The sequence below is a fragment of the Coregonus lavaretus genome, assembly GCF_964263955.1.
Source record: "Coregonus lavaretus genome assembly, chromosome: 19".
NCBI classification, from domain to species: domain Eukaryota; kingdom Metazoa; phylum Chordata; class Actinopteri; order Salmoniformes; family Salmonidae; genus Coregonus; species Coregonus lavaretus.
Genome location: NC_140006.1, coordinates 26,613,091 through 26,633,683, shown reverse-complemented (window position 1 = coordinate 26,633,683; position 20,593 = coordinate 26,613,091). Strand labels below are relative to the sequence as shown.

General features: G+C 43.8%; 1 pseudogene across 1 annotated transcript; it reads left to right on the top strand.

Annotated features, from left to right (window-relative positions):
* The first annotated feature begins 668 nt into the window (after window positions 1–668).
* On the top strand, window positions 669–10,118 carry LOC311146256 (very long chain fatty acid elongase 4-like; annotated as a pseudogene). Its single transcript has 7 exons — window positions 669–719; window positions 2,174–2,240; window positions 2,331–2,612; window positions 2,937–2,993; window positions 4,662–4,776; window positions 8,941–9,074; window positions 9,951–10,118. The product of its transcript is annotated as a very long chain fatty acid elongase 4-like (transcript).
* The last annotated feature ends 10,475 nt before the right edge of the window (window positions 10,119–20,593 follow it).

The window sequence follows — 20,593 nt, the reverse complement described above, 5'->3', positions numbered from 1 at the left end:
TAGCTTGTATCTATTTTGTTAACTTTAGTGTGTTCTACTATTATGCAGGTGGACTCCAACTCTACTTCCTCAGCTGGGTGTAACAGCAGCCAGAGAAACAAGTCTCTGAGCAGCGCAGGGATGGGTGTTAACGAGACAGACAGCACAGTGGCAGATACAGTGAGGCAGATTGAAGTCGCTACTGTCGGCAACCCAGCTCCAACTGATGGACACCAGATGTTGTCTGAGGGGGGTGTTAATATGCTAAACATACATCACCATCAGCACCAGCAGCAACATAACTACCAGCAGCAACATAACCAGCAGCAGCAACATAACCACCAGCAGCGTCATAACCACCACAACCTTGGGTCAGACACAGATAAACAGGACTCCAATTAACATCATCTGTGTAGTTTCTGAGACGAGTAATAGTTAGTTAGCATGGTGGTGGTGGCTTATGTCAGTGACTTGACCGTCCGATAAATAGTTTTGTATGAATTCAGTTTGATTTTGTCTGTGCCTGTCAATTGTATCTGATAAAGCAAACCTGTACAGTAAACTGGCCCTTGGAATACATTGTGTCTTCCCTACATGTGGTTGGGTGACAGGTTCTACTCTCCTCTGCTATGAAGTCTGCGGGTCAAACCTTACTGAGGTGCCTGTAGGCAGATGCTGTGCTGAGGAAAATGGGACTGATAGTCACCGAACCCATGCAGGGCAGTGTGCTGGACTTCAGGGTATACTTAGGCATCTAAAATGTAGGTTCCAGGTTGCTAGTTGTTCCATGGTCAGATACTGGTTATTCACAAGCATGTAGCCTAAGCCTACTATGTTCTATATAACTAATCTAAATGCACAATTAAAAGTATGATTATGATGTTCTATGATTGTAATCAAAATACATTAAATATGTTGCGTTCCTATGTTCATAAAGCGTGGGTCAGGGTAGACTTATTTAGCTTGTCTTCAGTTACTGTCAGTGGATAAGTGAGGAAACCGAATATGAATACATCACCAGCAAAACACCTCAAAAGTTGAAATAATAAGAGTTGCATAAAGTGAAGTAAGACAAGCACCAAGGACAGAGTGGAGAGGGGGCAGCCAGAAGTAGGGAATTCCAAATACAGTTTGAGAAAATGGGTCTAGTCTGACTAAGCTGAGGAACAACTCAGCTGCTCTATTACTGATGTGCCATAGGAGAGAGGTTGGTGACCTGCAATCCCAGTTGAATGAATCTTACCTTGCTGCTAATGACCTGTGAGCCATACATTATACATTAGCAGTAGGGCTACATCTCGGTGTCAGTAGTGTTTCACCTTTATGTGAACTAATGAATTTCCCAACACATAATCGGAAAATATTATTGTTTGTGCCTAGGCCTATATCTAATCTATTCACCATTCTTTAAAACCCTTCATTTTTTAAAGTTAAATAACCGCTCACAAGTGGGCAAGGCATTAAATAGATAGCCTAGGTTAAAACACCATGCGTAGCAGGTGGATTATCTCATTGCCGCACGGGGTGATGGTAACTCAGGTCACAAATCATCATCAACACTCGGGAGAATGGCGCGCTGGATGGCAGACAATTCCAACGATCTTGAAGCTTGATTCATGCCATGGTTAGATGGTTTGCGACCATCCTCATCATCACCATTATCACAATCACTACTATTCATGCCAACAACACCTTGTTATTTGATGTAGGCTGTGTTACGCGTCTGTGAAAGAAACCATCATAGAAAGTGTATGTTAACTATTTTGTAGGCGACAGGGAGTTAAAACAGAAACGTTTATAGGTTAGAGGTTGAATAAGTGTGGTTGTGTAAGTGATTTTCTAAATCCTCCTGAAGCAAGAAGCTAAACCTACTTTAGCTTATCCAGCCTGCCGACTGACTTGAGTAGGCTATCAACAAAACATCTGCCATGCTTCAGTGGATCTTTTATAGGTAGCTGTCAGATATTTCTGTGCAGGTTTTGCAATTGTGTCCCATTCCATAATTTACCAATCTGACATTAGATGGCAGTACTGTCGTGTGCATAGACATTTCCATATGAGGTATGGTATATGAGTTGTGAAATGGTGTAAACTTCTAGGAGTAATTTCTTGTAGTTTCATTAGAGTCAGGATTTACTTTATATAATGGAAATTAGTAACTGAATATAACTTATCACATAATGCATTTTTGCAGCGTTTAGGGATGGCCACAACATGGCAGAAAATCCAACTGTTCTACCAAGAGGCGCTAGAGAATGGAGGTAACTAAGTCCAGACACAGTGCTCACTGAAGTTCTCAGTCCAATACCATTTTCTTAGCCTATAGGAATGCTGTCTTTGTGTCCTTCCAGACAAAAATACCGACAGCTGGTTGCTGGTGTACTCACCTGTGCCAATCACCTGCATCCTCCTGTGCTACCTGCTCCTCATATGGGTGGGCCCCAAGCTGATGGCTCAGACAGCCAGTCAACCTCAAGCCTGTGCTCATTGTTTACAGCTTTGCCATGGTCTGCCTGTCTGCCCACATGTTCTATGAGGTATGGAAACAGGGGAAAGCATGGGCAACTTGTAGCTATTTTACCCATCTTGGATATTCTTTAGATCTATTGTACACAGTACCTATCTATATCCTCGTTATATACTCTATGTGTAAATAAGTGACGATGAGCAGCTATTCCTCTACCTGTAAACATACAGTATTTTAATGCATTTTTCTTCCTTCCTTTTTTAAATTTTCTAATTGTATTATTTATTTATTCACAGGCTCACAGGTAATATTATAACTTCTTGTTCAACAGTTGCAACAAGGTTACTTAATATTGCTGCCTACAGCAAGGTGTTTAAAGGTTTTGGCAATGCTTTCAATGCATTGCAATTGCCTTAATATACAGTACATATCTAAACGATTTCTGACCTAAAACTACTGCTGAAATGTCTCTTCTCTGTGTTCTGAACAGATGGCCAAGGTCTGCTAGTGGTTCTACTTCTCCAAAGTCATTGAGCTTAGTGATAATGTAAGTACACTTCGGGGATTCTACTATCCCAGGTTGAAGCAAAAATTGTGTGAGCAGCACCACTTGGACTATATTTACATCTCTTCTATCAAGACATATTTTATGTACTGTCTTCTGTCTATGTGACTAATGTCTGTAAATGTAGCTAATTCATGAGGATTTGTTTTCTGTGTTTCTTGTCATATTCTTGTATACAGTTGAAGTCGGAAGTTTACATCTTAGCCAAATACATTTAAACTCAGTTTTACACAATTCCTGACATTTAATCCTAGTAAAAAGTCCCTGTCTTAGGTCAGGTAGGATCACCACTTTATTTTAAGAATGTGAAATGTCAGAATAATAGTAGAGAGAATGATTTATTTCAGCTTTTATTTCTTTCATCACATTCCCAGTGGGTCAAACGTTTCGGGCAGCCTTCCACAAGCTTTCCACAGTAAGTTGGGTGAATTTTGGCCCCTTCCTTCTGACAGAGCTGGTGTAACTGAGTCAGGTTTGTAGGCCTCCTTGCTTGCACACGCTTTTTCAGTTCTGCCCACACATTTTCTATAGGATTGAGGTCAGGGCTTTGTGATGGCCACTCCAACTCCTTGACTTTGTTGTCCTTAAGCCATTTTGCCACAACTTTGGAAGTATGCTTTGGGTCATTGTCCATTTGGAATACCCATTTGCGACCAAGCTTTAACTTCCTGACTGATGGTGTTCTTCGGCTTGCAAGACCCCCCTTTTTCCTCCAAATATAACGATGTTCATTATGGCCAAACAGTTCTATTTTTGTTTCATCAGACCAGAGGACATTTCTCAAAAAAGTACGATCTTTGTCCCCACGTGCAGTTGCAAACCGTAGTCTGGCTTTTTAATGGCGGTTTTGGAGCAGTGGCTTCTTCCTTGCTAAGCAGCCTTTCAGATTATGTTGATATAGGACTCGTTATACTGTGGATATAGATACTTTTGTACCTGTTTCCTCTAGCATCTTCACAAAGTCCTTTGCTGTTGTTCTGGGATTGATTTGCACTTTTGGAACCAAAGTACGTTCATCTCTAGGAGACATAATGCGTCTCCTTCCTGAGCTGTATGACGGCTGCGTTGTCCCATGGTGTTTATACTTGCGTACTATTGTTTGTACAGATGAACGTGGTACCTTCAGGTGTTTGGAAATTGCTCCCAAGGATGAACCAGACTTGTGGAGGTCTACAATTTCTTTTCTGAGGTCTTGGCTGATTTCTTTTGATTTTCCCATGATGTCAAGCAAAGAGGCACTGAGTTTGAAGGTAGGCCTTGAAATACATCAACAGGTACACCTCCAATTGACTCAAATGAAGTCAATTAGCCTATCAGAAGCTTCTAAAGCCATGACATCATTTTCTGGAATTTTCCAAGCTATTTAAAGGCACAGTCAACTTAGTGTATGTAAACTTCTGACCCACTGGAATTCTGATACAGTGAAATATAAGTGAAATAATCTGTCTGTAAACAATTGTTGGAAAAATTACTTGTGTCATGCACAAAGTAGATGTCCTAACCGACTTGCCAAAACTATAGTTTGTTAATAAGAAATGTGTGGAGTGGTTGAAAAACAAGTTTTAATGACTCCAACCTAAGTGTATGTAAACTTCCGACTTCAACTGTATCGGTCATGTGAATTAAACAAATATGACATGTCTCTTCCAGGTGTTCTTCATCCTGAGGAAGATGAACAGTCACTTGACCTTCCCGCATGTCTACCACCAAAGCACCATGATCTTCAATTGGTGGGCTGGGGTCAAGTACGTGGCAGGAGGCCAGTGTAAGTGTTGTCCCATTCACATCACTACAGCAGGGACAGTGTTTCATTTACCTGGTGTTAGACCCAGACAATTATCTCCTGTATGTAACAGTATGGCAATGCACAATCTATTTCTTGTATCTGCTTCCTGCTCAGCCTTGGTTGAAATAATTATTATGCTTTTCATACTTGTTCTTCTGGAGATATACAGTACACACACCCACATATTGAAATGCACATGACATTTCAATGAGTGGAACACGTGCAACGATACCCACAGTGTCCTTGGAACTGTTTCACACCCCTGCTATTTGAAAAATACATTTGGTGCGGTGAAAGCAGCAGTGATCAAACTAGACTAGCAAGGATTGGAACAGAACGGCCAAGATTAAGACAAGCTTTTGGCACTGAGATGCATTATAATTTGTTTAAAATGGCGGTGAGTTTGCAGAAAACAGCTGGCGGTGCATCTTAGTGCAGCATTTGCCCTCCTTTTGGTTTAAAGATAGTAAACACAGCCTGGCTATTTTATTTCACATTGCGCGTCCTAAGATGGACAGATGGGCAGTTCGTCACACTTTGCGATGAAATCAAATCAAATCAAATCAAACGTTATTTTCTACATGTGCCGAAAACAACAGTGAAATGCTTACTTACAAGCCCTTAACCAACAATGCAGTTAAGAGTTAAGAAAATAAAGTGTTAAGTAAAAAATAGATAAGTAAAAAAAAATGTAAAAGAACAAATAAGGCCTACCACTGTTGTGTCGCCGTCAAACTTAATGATGGTGTTGGAGTCGTGCCTGGCCATGCAGTCATGGGTGAACAGGGAGTACAGAACGGGACTGAGCACACACTCCTGAGGGGCCCCCGTGTTGAGGATCAGCGTGGCAGATGTGTTGTTACCTACCCTTACCACCTGGGGGTGGCCCGTCAGGAAGTCCAGGATCCAGTTGCAGAGGGAGGTGTTTAGTCCCAGGGTCCTTAGCTTAGTGATGAGCTTTGAGGGCAATATGGTGTTGAACGCTGAGCTGTAGTCAATTAATAGCATTCTCACGCAGGTGTTCCTCTTGTCCAGGTGGGAAAGGGCAGTGTGGAGTGCAATAGAGATTGCATCATCTGTGGATCTGTTGGGCGGTATGCAAATTAGAGTGGGTCTAGGGTTTCTGGGATAAAGGTGTTGATGTGAGCCATGACCAGCCCTTCAAAGCACTTCATGGCTACAGACGTGAGTGCTACGGGTCGGTAGTCATTTAGGCAGATTATCTTAGTGTTCTTGGGCACAGGGACTATGGTGGTCTGCTTTAAACATGTTGGTATTACAGACTCAGTCAGGGACATGTTGAAAATGTCAGTGAAGACACTTGCCCATTGGTCAGCGCATCCTCAGAGTACACGTCCTGGTAATCCGTCTGGCCCTGCAGCCTTGTGAATGTTGACCTGCTTAAAAGTCTTACTCACATCGGCTACGGAGAGTGTGATCACATAGTCACCCGGAACAGCTGATGCTCTCATGCATGCTTCAGTGTTGCTTGCCTCGAAGCGAGCATAGAAGTGATTTAGCTCGTCTGGTGGGCTCGTGTCACTGGGCAGCTCGCGGCTGTGCTTCCCTTTGTAGTCTGTAATAGTTTGCAAGCCCTGCCACATCCAACGAGCATCGGAGCTGGTGTAGTACGATTCAATCTTAGTCATGTATTGACTCTTTGCCTGTTTGATGGTTCGGCTGAGGGCATAGCGGGATTTCTTATAAGCGTCCGGGTTAGAGTCCCACTCCGTGTAAGCGGCAGCCCTACACTTTAGCTCAGTGCGGATGTTGCCTGTAATCCATGGCTTCTGGTTAGGGTATGTATGTACAGTCACTGTGGGGATGACGTCATCGATGCACTTATTGATGAAGCCAGTGACTGATGTGGTGTACTCCTCAATGCCATCGGAAGAATCCCGGAACATATTCCAGTCTGTGCTAGCAAAACAGTCCTGTAGTTTAGCATCTGCGTAATCTGACCACTTCCTTATTAACCGAGTCCCTGGTGCTTCCTGCTTTAGTTTTTGCTTATACGCAGGAATCAGGAGGATATAATTATGGTCAGATTTGCCAAATGGAGGACGAGGAGAGCTTGGTGGTCTAGAGTTTTTTCCCCTCTGGTTGCACATTTAACATGCTGGTAGAAAAGAGGTAAAACAGATTTAAGTTTCTCTGAATTAAAGTTCCCGGCCACTGGGAGCGCTGCCTCTGGATAAGTGTTTTCCTGTTTGCTTATGGCATACAGCTCATTGAGTGCAATCTTAGTGCCAGCATCGGTTTGTGGTGGTAAATAGACAGCTATGAAAAATATAGAAGAAAACTCTCTTGGAAAATAGTGTGGTCTACAGCTTATCATGAGATACTCTACCTCAGGCGAGCAAAACCTCAAGACTTCCTTAGTATTAGATTTTATGCACCAGCTGTTGTTTACAAATATACACAGACCGCCACCCCTTGTCTTACCGGAGTCTGCCGTTCTATCCTGCTGATGTAGCGTATATCCCGCCAGCTAATAGGATTGATGGAAGAGGCAGATTACTTGCTCGCCGTTGGATCCTTACAAGGCACCCCGACCTACGTCCACGATATCTCCGTCTCTTTCTCAGAGAGTGACGGGGATTTGGGCCTTGTCGGGTGTCTGTAGAATATCCTTTGCGTACGACTTGTTGAAGAACAAATCTTCGTCCAATACGAGGTGAGTAATCACTGTTCTGATATCCAGAAGCTCTGGCAGAAACATTATGTACAAAATAAATGACAAATAACGCGAAAAAACACACATAATAGCACAATTGGTTAGAGGGCCGTGAAACGGCAGCCATCTCCTCCGGCGCCATCTTTCTGGTCAAGATGTTGTTATTCAATGAAAGAACCCAGCTTTAGAAACAAGTTAAACAACTTACCTTGTATTAAAACAGTGAATAACTATGAACATACCACTGAATGAATAGCCCATTCTCTGGGTATTTTGTGTCTTCCTCCCTCCAGCCCTTCTTATTGGTGCACGTGGTGATGTAGACTACATGACCAAAAGTATGTGGACACCTGCTTGTCTAACATCTCATGGGCATTAATATGGAGTTGGTCCCCCCTTTGCTGCTATAACAGCCTCCACTCTTCTGGGAAGGCTTTCCACTAGATGTTGGAACATTGCTGCGGGACTTGCTTCCATTCAGCCACAAGAGCATTAGTGAGGTCGGGCACTGATGTTGGACGATTAGGCCTGGCTCGCAGTCGGCGTTCCAATTCATCCCAAAGGTGTTGGATGGGGTTCAGGTCAGGCTCTATGCAGGCCAGTCATGTTCTTCCACACCGATCTCGACAAACCATTTCTGTATGGACCTCGCTTTGTGCTTTGTGCACGGGGGCATTGTCATGCTGAAACAGGAAAGGGCCTTCCCCAAACTGTTGCCACAAAGTTGGAAGCACAGAATCGTCTAGAATGTCTTTGTATGCTGTAGCGTTCCCCTATACTGGAACTAAGGGGCTTAGCCCAACCCATGAAAAACAGCCCCAGACCATTATTCCTCCTCCACCAAACTTTACAGTTGGCACTATGCATTTGGGCAGGTAGTGTTCTCCTGGCATCCACCAAAACCAGATTCGTCTGTCGGACTGCCAGATAGTGATACATCACTCCAGAGAACGCATTTCCACTGCTCCAGAGTCCAATGGCGGCGAGCTTTACACCACTCCAGCCAACGTTTGGCATTGCGCATGTTGATCTTAGGCTTGTGTGCGGCTGCTCGGCCATCGAAACCCATTTCATGAAGCTCCCGACTAACAGTTCTTGTGCTGACGTTGCTTCCAGAGGCAGTTTGGAACTCGGTAGTGAATATTGCAACCGAGGACAGACGATTATTACTCACTACGCGCTTCAGCACTCGACGGTCCTGTTCTGTGAGCTTTTGTGGCCTACCACTTCGCAGCTGAGCCATTGTTGCTCCTAGATGTTTCCACTTCACAATATAGTAGCACTTACAGTTGACCGGAGCAGCTATAGCAGGGCAGAAATTTGACGAACTGACTTGTTGGAAAGGTGGCATCCTATAACGGTGCCACGTTGAAAGTCACTCAGCTCTTCAGTACGGGCCATTCTACTGCCAATGTTTGTCTATGGAGATTGCATGGCTGTGTGCTCAATGGGTGTGGCTGAAATAGCCAAATCCACTAATTTGAATGGGTGTTCACATACTTTTGACCATGTAGTGTATCTGTACTATGGGCTAGCAGCCCTGGGGCCTCACATGCAGAGATATCTTTGGTGGAAGCGCTACCTCACCTCCCTGCAGCTGGTGAGTAGAGTGGCCTTGATGCAGAGCCTCTGCTACAGTATGGCCGCCTCCCAAATGGCACCCTATAACCTATTATAGAGCACTAATTTTGGCCAAGACTCATAGGGGAATAGGGTGCTATTTGGGAAGCACCCGTACAGTACATCCTAGAGTCTAGATAATACTTAATTTACATTTACTGTATATCATGTAAAAGCAGGGTTTACCAACCCTCTCCTCGCACCTTAAAGTGCTTTAACCTTCAGTGTTTTGTCAGGATGCTAGGCTAATTAGCCTGTGGATGATCTGTTCATTGGAAGAAGCCTTGTTAAAGGTCCAATGCAGCCATTTTTATCTCAATATCAAATAATTTCTGGGTAACAATTAAGTACCTTACTGTGATTGTTTTCAATTAAAATGGGAAAAATAAATGGGGAAAAAATGCTTCTTAGCAAAGAGCAATTTCTCAAGCAAGATTTTTGCTAGGACTGTCTGAGAGTGGTTTGAGTGTGTGGGGAACACTGAACATGAGCTGTTATTGGCAGAGGTTTTGAACTCTCTTTCTTATTGGTCTATTAACTAATTTTACCGCATGTTGATCTCACCATGGAAGGCCAAAACTCCTTCTCACCAAAACAGTCTGAAATCTAGAGAGGCCAGTGTATAATTGTTGTGCCAAGACAATAGGATAGCATGTATTGAGCGTTAGTGCTGACTCATACCTTGTTTGTTTAAGTTTCCTGATTTGGTCCTGATGTTTGTATTAATTGTTTGGAAAATACGTTAACTCTGTTTATGGGCTCTACAACTGTATAGTTCCAATGTAGTCACACTAGAAGCCCACAACTGAGCTTTCTTCTTATTGACACTGGTTATGTTGACCCTTTGTGACCCCAGCTCCACTTCTTCATAGTGACCATCCACACCAGCTACAACCTGTTCACTGACTGCAACATCCCAGACTCCATGAACGCTGTGGTGTTTGCCTACTCCCTCAGCCTCATCACGCTCTTCAGAAACTTCTAGTACAAGAGCTACCTTAACAAGAAGAGCAAACAGACATGAGAAAGAGATGCAGAGGCAAATGTTACAGATTTTGTCATGTCATTAATACTGTATTTAAAATAAAATAAAATTGATCTATTTATTGACCAATCATGTTTAAGTAAAGCAGGTCTCTATCTTCTGGACCAAAGCCTCTGTTTCTGTTCTAGCCTTCCCTCCCACCTGTGGTATAACAAACACACACAGACCCCCAGAGCAAGCCCTCTCCCGTTCCCTCCCATCCCCCCTTTGGTCATTAGGGATGAAGTCTCAGCCACACTCTGGCGACTCTGCCTAATTGAAATAAACCCGAGCAGGCCTCCTGGTCTAGATTCCACTTATTTATCTAATCTCCCTCTGTGACACTTCATTTGTCTTAGGAGTCATTGGCTGGGAGGTAAGCCAATCGCCAGTCAGCAGGCAGTCTAAAACTGCCCCCTGAGCCCCTCCTACTCCCTCCTTGTCACTGTTCTGTGAGGATTCCCAGTAACCCCCCTTCCTCACCCGTCACCTCCTGTCCCATCCTCCCTCCTGTTCCCCTAACATTCACAACAGTACACCAGGGACCCAAGATTAGATGCTCATCAATTGGCTTCACCCTCTCTCTAGCTGAAACAGCCCACCATTTTTAAAGGGACACACAGTCAGATGATTTTTGTGTTTTGACGGCAACAAGAACACATTTTACATTTTTTGCAATTCTACACATTTTGCCATGGGACGTAGAGAAAATGTTGCCATTTTAAAGATGCATAAGGTAAACAGCATAGTGGGTAAAAGCACAAGGCTCAACTTCTCCTCTGTTTTGGTGCTCTGGCTACTACACTGTGGTTTGAGAGCGAAGTCTTGCATCTCGCTCATCCCAATATCTGTGGTGCTGCTCATGGCAATGACATTTTGCTGAGTCTTCCTTTAAGGCAAGTTTTCTGCAATTTTACACATTTTGCAATGGGACGGAGAGAAAATGTTGCAATTTCATAACTAATTTCATGCAATTCTACTCGTTTTGCCATGGGACGGAAAGAGAAATGTGCAGTTTCACAGATAAATTACTACAATTCTACACATTTTCCCATGGGGTGGAGATCTTTTTTTTTGCAGTGTTAAAGCTAATTTCCTGAAATGTACATGGCAGGTTAATATGATATCTGAGTGAAAGTGACTAACAAAATCATTGGGGGGCACCTGGAGGTCAGGATAGCTGGCTGCTAGACTATAACAAAAAAAATGTTAGCTGACATGGGCTAATTGACTGTCAGTGATTGACATAACAAAATAAAAATTGCTAATGCACAACCACATTTCGAAACTGCATCTTGTGTATTCTACTATTCTAACTCTCAACAGTAAATTGAGACCCTGACTGAAACCCCCCCAAAAAACATGCGGCCGGGGGCCCTAAGTGACCTCTTATGTTACTTATGCCTGGGGCCGTCCCTGAACCTGGATGTGTAACTCTCATTCTCACACCATTCATGGATGCTGGAAAACGACGTAGCTCAGTGCTCAGTCTGTTGTGTTGAATTGCATGCCAGATGTCTTAAAAAGCTGTTCAACAACATTCACTGAGAGGACAATCGCGCAGGCACTGTGACGTCTTTGTGACACATGTCACGACCAAGGACAGAGGGGCTTTGTGGCCCCATGTAAAGTAGCCAGTTCTAAATGTCTCTCATAGATACAGCTGTGTAGATTTACAGACCATATGCTGCTGGTGAGTTGACCATTGTTTTCCTCGCAAGTATATAGTGTCACATCTCATACCCCACAGCTGATTGCCAGAAGCACATTTGGACATATTTTGTCACTGGAATCAGCTCTGTAGTATTGCTCTGGGGGCATGTGTCCTCCAACAGAGATATTTGAGAGGAGCAATATATTGTTGTCAGTCTTCAACCCCAGCCATCCAACACCACATGCTCATGGCTGTGCTAGTGCCACTGAGTTTACAGTCTGAAAACAAACCCTTGAGTCTCCTTACAACACATTGTCTGTGCAAACTGCAGATAAATGATAGCTAGTATTTTCCACCACTCTCATTTTAATCAGTTTGACACAGCCGACACTCCTCCTTGGCTCCCTAAGCCTGTTACATATTATCTGACAAGATATCCTCTTGGAACTTGTCTTTTAATGTGACTTGTCTGGGAGAATGAAGTGGTCTACAGCTGCAGTGATTTACAGCAGAGGCCACCCCTCAACGTTTGTCCACTGACTGTTTGTGCAATAAACAAGTGACAGGTTCTTGGGTGTTCAGTTAAATGTCACTTTCCCCGTGAGACGGGAGATGAAGGTCATCCTTTAACGCCACTGTCACTTTAAGTATCGGCGGCTTCCTCTCCTGCTGCCGATTGATAAGGGGAATTGAAAGCGGATGAAAGCACATTACTTTGTGGTGGAGAGAGGTTGGACGGAATGAGAATCTCTCCCCTAACTCCCTCCTCTGTTTCTCCCTCTCTTTGTTTCGCCCTTTCTTTAGTTTAGCATGTCACGGTTGTGACTGATATAAAGGGAGCCATCTTACATTCAATGGCTGGTGCCAAATTATTTGGGATTGAGAAAGTGGTCCTCTGTAGCTCAATTGGTAGAGCATGGCGCTTGTAACGCCAGGGTAGTGGGTTCGATCCCCGGGACCACCCATACGTAAAAATGTATGCACACATGACTGTAAGTCGCTTTGGATAAAAGCGTCTGCTAAATGGCATATTATTATTATATTATTTGAATAATTTGTGTGCTGTCCCCAGCTACTCTATGCTGTTCTACATGTACAGTGCCTTCGGAAAGTATTCATACTCTTGACTTATTCCACATTTAGTTGTGTTACAGTCTGAATTCAAAATGCATTAAATAAATAAAACATTTCTCACCCATCTGCACACAATACCCCATAATGACAAAGTGAACACGTTTATATACATTTTTGCATATTTATTGAAAATGAAATACATAAATATCTCATTTACATAAGTATTCACACCGCTTTGCTATGACACTCCAAAATATATATTTAATCAATTTTAAATTCAGACTGTAACACAATGAAATGTGAAATAAGTCAAGGGGTATGAATACTTTCTGAAGGCGCTGTAGGTATACTGTAAAACAAACATAACTATGCTTCACATATCAAAAACAACATTAATTATATTTGCTAAAATATGATTGTTTTCTAAAAATCCATCCACTATGCACCGAAAAAGTCGTATTTGTTGTACAAGCTAAAAGCCTAAACCTCAAACAAGATAAGAACTCATATTCACGAGTCTCTCTCACATCTAGACATGGCGACATTATCTTTTGAATAAAATTACTCACAGATCAACAAACATACACCACTTACGGCGACAAGAGGGAAAAAAACACAACCACTGACAGCAAGGGAAAGTGATGATGTAGAGGCACTTGTAAGTTAGTTTGGTAGGCTCCCCAGTAACACCAAGTAGCACCTTGTCTGTAGACTATAATTAGTAATCACTTAAAGTGGGGGTGAGCCCTCCTTAGCCAGGCCAGCCAGTAATCACAAAGTCAGTGAGAGGGGCTGGAGAATGAGCGGCTGATGATGGTGCTTGAGGTGAGCGACTAGTTTCAGACAAAGAGGGTTAACAAGAGGGTGAGCAATCTCAGCTAGTGCTTTCATTTCAGCTTCTTGTTTCAGCCAGCCAACCAGCTAGCACTTGTAAAGGGGTCAGTACAGGGCACTCGTAAAGGGGTCAGTACAGGGCATAAGGTATGTATGAGCATGCTAAAGAGGTCCATATAGACATGGATGGAAATTGTTTTGTTGAAACAAGAGTTTATCATTTGGTTCCTAATGGAAGCGGCTTAAGATGGATATCCCTACACGCACACACACACACACACACACACACGCACACACACACACACACACACACACGCACACACACACTAAGCCTGATTAACATCTCAGTCATGTGTGTGCGGATGAGTCAGCCTCTCTGTGTGTGAAAGCTGAAAGCGACACAGTGGGGATGCTGCAGTCATCATTTAAGGCCTGTTTCATGTGACTAGGAGAGGAGAGCACCAGTCTGAATACAACATACCATACACACAGACAGACTTGGCAGACCTGAGAGGCCACTCCGCTCCATCTCAACTCTTTCCTGTTTGCAATCACAACACTGAATTTAAAACAGGTGTGGATCATTCTCACTACTCTGGATTGGGTCGATGTGACTGTGAATAGCAAATTTGACTCACAAACTTTCCCCCGGCTATCAAAGGATTGGCAATTTAATGTTCTGCTAAGTCAGGCTCAAGCTGATATAGCGTGACATTTGGAAGCTCATCACTCATTCATTGATTGCATTATATCTCACCGGACATGCCCTAGAATTGTGTTTGGGGTTGACCCTTTGTAAAAAGAGAAGCACCATCTGTTTCAACCCCCCCCCCCCCACACACACACACACACATTTGTGTTATTACACTATGTAGGTGTCATGGTTGTACCTTTTATGGGGGGGATGTCTGATGAACAATACAAAATGGCTGCCGAAGGGCTAGAAAGGCTCCTAATCTAGCATCTTGTTTACCTCTTGTAGAACCCTCATAGAACAGTGAGACAAGTAAGCCACCTTCAGCCCACCATCATATTTAATAATTCCCCACATATTAGCAGTCTTCAGTGGTCTAATATCAGTAGTGCTCTAATGCAGCACACCGCCTGGCCTCCCTCTGTGTTCAGATTTTCATCAGCAGCTGTGCTGTCAGGTTCAATTCCAATGTGCAGACAGCTCGTCTGCCACATACACTCCCCCAAACACACACACTCACATACACACCCACACAGAAACATAGCAAACAAGAACATGCACACACGCTTAAAGTGGTCCTTTATGTACCCTGTAGCCTTACCAAATCACCATCAAACAGACACCGCTCCTTTGTGGTGTTATTGTCACACCAAACGTGATGCAGAGCCTCACGCCACAGACACAGTGGGCCCTATTTGATATAAACACTTTACTTGGTTTAGATATATTTGTCAAATACATCTCGTCACTGCCCTCTAGTGAGATCAGCCCATACCAATCTCATTTGAATGGCACTAGTGGTCTATACCTGCTTATAAACTAGTCCTAATAACTCACCCATAACATTGTGATTGTACATCGAATCATTATTTTACAATATACTCTGAGGGGAATACTATCTCTGTGTCCTTCATCACAAGGTCATTCTAAGGTCAGCCTGAAGGCCTGAAAGCCTCACATGATATATCCAGAGGACTAAGTTCTAAGCCTGGTCCCTGTGACCTTCATTTTCAGTGGGATCACACAGTCAGTTAGTGGGGGTCCCTGACCCTCTTATGTGTGATAGATCTGAGAAGGCTTAACTGACACTAACCACTTTACATTAGTTGTGATTGGACGTCTGAAATAAGCACTTATATTTCCACTATTTCCACTATTTCCACTATCCAGTAACCATCTAACCATCAAATTATCTGTTTCTAAGATAAGTGATACTAAGTGATACTAAGAATAGATTTAAGGATTTCATTAATGGACAGAGAAACTGGCTGTAAGTTACTACTTGTACTTACACATGAACATAGCCTACTTTGCCTTTGCAAATTCGCCCCTTGATGTAGTCATGTCAATCCATGCCAAAGGTTATTGCATATTTCAACATGCATAAACAGTGAGTGTTCAGTTGGCCGTTGTGGTTGATGGGCAGATTGTTAAACTGGCTCTCTTTGTCTACCTCTTCACCCCACCGCCCAGCTCCGGCTGGCCTTCTCTCTGCATTATTCAGAGACACAACACCAAGGTGCAGCTCATTTCCCATGTCTTCCATTTCAAATGATTTTCGGCCTGCATCCAAGCACATTTCATTGACACAAAGACAAAGGATCTGGCACATGTGTTCTCCCCAGACCCTCGTAATATTAAATATTAATGCCAGCATAATTTCGCAGGCTCCCGAGTCCCAAGGAGCAGGAGAGTACAACAGTGTAGTCATCAGTGACTTCAGTATTTTTCCCAAAGGCAAGGAGATTGTCAAAATAAATTCTGAGACGCCCCAGCAACAGCAGAATCTTTAAAATTACATTTCACAAATGCACTTTTGCTAATATGTGGAGGATTATTAAATATGATGCTACAGTCTGTTGTGTTTTTGTTGAAGTTTTTCTTTGTTTACGTGTGTTTAAGTTGTTTTACCAGTTCCATCCCCAGACCAAAACAGAACAGAAAGATGGCAGCAGAGTCTGCAGGTGCGTGAGTCAGAGTGTACTGCAGTGGCAACATTTATACAAACCATTATTCATGCGATGGAGACCCCGCTCCCCACAACACGGCAAGACACTTTAACATCAAAGTCAGCACACATGGTTGCCTGGCTCCTGTAGGAGCGTGTTCTTTTGATTCTCTTCCCCCCTCTCCCTCTACTCTCTGCTGAGTGGTTCCCCCCAGCCCCCTGCTTGCTCCAGCCCCCTGTTTCCCTGCTCCCCAGGTCACCTAGCACTTAAAATAACTCCGCCAAGGACCCGTTAAGCGCAATGTCTTTTCCTCAGCCTGCTCCTCAGCCTGCCATGCCAGTGAATTACATAGCCGTTCCACGTTATTAAACATGACACTCAACCAAGATAATGAGGCTTTTTTCATCTCAATTTGGAATCCTAATCTCGTTTCTTTGATTAATAGGCGCTGATCTGCATATCAAGGGCTTTTTTTTTTTTCTCCAGCAAATCCCTTTTTAAGATGCGCTCGCAAGAAAATAAAATCTGTCTTGAGAATCTTTCTTCCATCTCCAGCTTCTTTTTCTCAAGAAAATATTCTTCTTCAGGCAGGGAGCGGCTTAAGGTGGGAAAGGGAAAAGGGCCGGGTAGCAGACTGATTGGATGAAGGCTCCAACCACCATCCCCTCCACCCACTCAAGACAAGACAGGAGAAGAAGGACAGAACCTGCTGTGTGTTTTGGTCTACCAAGAGCAGTCTCCTCATTTGTCCTCACATACACTGTGGGGTACGTACTGCTCTGTTGCATGACCATCACAGACACACTATCAGCTGACCAGTACTGTCTGCGTCCCAAATGGCTCCCTATTTCCTATATAATGCACTACTTTTTCAAAAGCAGTGCACTCTATATGGAATAAGGTGCCATTTGGGACGCATCACATCCTGACCTTTCCCCACTAGACACCAGCAAAGCCATCCAGGACACAGGAAGCACAGGGTTTCTTCATGGGGGAGGAGGAGCGATGGAAAATGATCTGGCCTGAGCCATTAATAACAGTCTCCAGTCAGAGGAAAAATACTGTAAGACATTGCTGCAGCACAAGCCTCCCTCTGTGTCTCATTGCTGCCCATACAACCATGTCTGTGTCCCAAATGGCACCCTATTCCCTATATGGTGTACTACTTTTGACCAGGGCACATATGTGGTGCCATTTGGGACGCAAACCATGCTTCTCAAATTGCTGTTTTCTCAAAGCTACCTATACACATGTCTGTCTCTGTCATGCATTACTGAAGAAACGTCAGGAATGGTTTCGGGACTGGCACAGTGGTGTTATCACGTTGCTACAGTGTCACAACTTCTACATGGTGCAACAGCAATGCTGGGAGCTATGGCGGATCTATAATCTGGAGGCCACTGAAGAATGTAGCCTCGGAGAGAGGGGGAGACGGGGGAGACTCAAGCATTTCAGAGATTTCCAAGCATGCAGAAAGGGGGTAGGACGCGGGTGCTAGTTCCCCCTCAGGGTGAGCTGAACTCTGGGAAGGAAGGCGAACACAGGAGCTAGTCAGTGTGACCATACCAACCCTCTCTCTTTCTGTTGGGCTGTAATTATCATCATACTCTGCAGCTCTGCTCAATGAATCATGGTCATTCTGTCAGCCACGCACCCCTCGAGGAACACTTGCTGTTGGCCAACGAAGAGAAAGAGAGAGAGATGCCACTCTCTCTTTCTCTTCTTCTCCATCATGTTTATGTCTGCCCAGCCCTATGGTCCTCCCACTGCACCATAACCTTCCAAGCACCTCCGTGAATCACCAGCTCACCAATACCCTGGGTGATCAGAAATCAATCCATCTCATCGCTGTGGGAATAAATACCTGAGAGACCACTGGAGATGTCACCAGGGGCTCCCTACAAATCAGACAGACCAGTTGTTTGTCTTCTCTCAGCCTCCGCAGCAATATTTTCCTAATCCATGGCTCCCAGCCAAAGGCACAATAAGTTAATTAACCAGCTAATTTCCACAGCACCTCAGAGGAACTTAAAAGCAAGCAATCCCTAATGTATGGGTTAATTAATAAGATGGGGAAAGGTAAACATTGTAAGAATCAATTTGTCAGACCAAAGCTGCATTGGGGGAGGCCTTGAAAAAAGCTCTTACGACTGATCAAGATGCTCACGGAGACAAAGATGCTCCCGGAGACTGAGGGCTGCAGCCAAAGCCAGGTTGGCTTTGACTGCAGCCCTCTCCAAGGTGTATATTGTTCTGACGTTAATGGAAAGATTCACTTGCCAAAAGCTATATCAACGCAATCAAATCCTTGTATGCTGAGGGAAATTAGGCTGTGAAATATCAAGCAGTTGTACCATGTGGGCAGGCAGACTGTAGCTGTACAGTGAGTGCTGCAATATGCCTGCAATCTCCCATTGTCTTTGCAGACAAGCAAACCCGATTGACTGCTTCATTCTGCTGTCATGATTGGTTCTCTGCTCCTCCATCTTGGCAGCTTGATATTAGTAGAGGAAGAGTGACATCCAAATAGCCTACACCCACTCTTGTCTGTCCAAAATGGGTTCCATATCTGCCCTGTATCCCCTGCCTCAGCCAGTACAGATCCACTGGTGATGACAGACAGACAGACAGATAATTCTGCTATAGGCTCACATAAGGCTAGTTGGCCATGATGACAATTACAGACAGACAGAGGCTGTTGTGCCCAGTCTCTTTCTCTGATGAGCCAGTGTTTCTATCTACCCTCCAAAAAAAAAAACAGTTCCATTTTACCATGAACTGAAGGCTCTAAATTGTGATTACAGTCATGCAAGGCTAAATCACTCTGCTATTGGAGAAAATAACCTGGCTAAGATAATGAACGGGTGAAGCTTCGACGTGATTGGCACTTTGAGCATAAATAACCTGGAATTATCTGTAATAACCATGGTAACCGAGTGGTAATTGCCAGAAAGTTCCCTTTTCTCAGAAATAGGGAGGGTGGTGGGGTGGAGTGGGGGGGTGTGGGGGGGGGGGAGCTTGGGGTGATTGGGAAGGCAGCCAGAAATTAGTCCTTGCTCAGTGTAACTTACATTAATTGTATGCATTGTGGCAATTTATTTGTGTCACAAAGGACTGCAGTGGTGCTGTCTCCACAGGCTCCTTCTCCTGGCCATAAAGAAGGCAATTAGTGAAAGGAATCAGATCCCAACTTTATCCACAGATAAGACTTGTATAGGCTATGGAAATCATGTATAGTACCAGCATTCATTCAATCTGCCTACATGAAAGGCTTCCTTCCACAAGACAGAACACTTTCTTTTCCAAAATGGCTTCAATAAAAATAAACATTTTAATGCCACGCTGGGAGTGTTTTTATCTCTTAGTTTCCTCTGGGATATCTTTGTACTAGTTCAAGGAGAAGTAGCAGAGGTGGTTCTGCTACTACTACTAGTAGTAGTTGTAGTAGTAGTAGTAGTAGTAGTAGTAGTAGTAGTAGTAGTAGTAGTAGTAGTAGTAGTAGTAGTAGTAGTAATAGTAGTAGTAATAATAGTGGTATGCCTAGAAAAAGGTATTCTTGCAACCTAGCTATCTGTGTGATTGACTGGTATACTGGCAGTTGTAAGGATTATGAGGTACTTCAATTTAAGTACTATTACTCATCCAGAGGTAATATAGCTTTTTTCATTGTTTGAAACTACCAGCCATACCAGCTTCCTCTGCCTCTTACTGTTGTCAGGTTGAGTGACACAGCTGTGCCATGATATGTCATATCGATCAGGTCTGAATGCTCATCTCCCAAGCATGTTCCTTCCTCCTGCTCCGTCTCAATGCCACAACGTTTAATGCGGGGAGGCAGGAGGAATTTTCTGATTAATAAAGATATTATGCAAATGCACATTCCCTGCCTGCCTTGCAGCCCTGAGATGAGGGGGAACGCGAGGCATGCTGTTCAGAGTGGGAGCCACAGGAATGACAGTAGCTGGAGGTAGCTGGTGAAATGACGAGTAAGCAAGGTGCCATACATTTTAGAAATGTTTTCTTGGAACCAACATATGTCAGGTATTGGCCACAGGTTGCTGTAGGAAGGGTCATGTTTACTTCCATTTCTTTGTTACTATACTATACTTTTTCCACCTCAACCAGACAACAATTACCACCACGCTTGCGTCTCGCCCTATTGCTGTGCACAGTAGTCTCATTCTGTCTGTGCTCCCTGTCTCTACAAGGCTAGACTGGTGGTGCCACTGAATCGGTCCTGGCTCAGAGAAGAGAAGAGAGAGCATTCTTG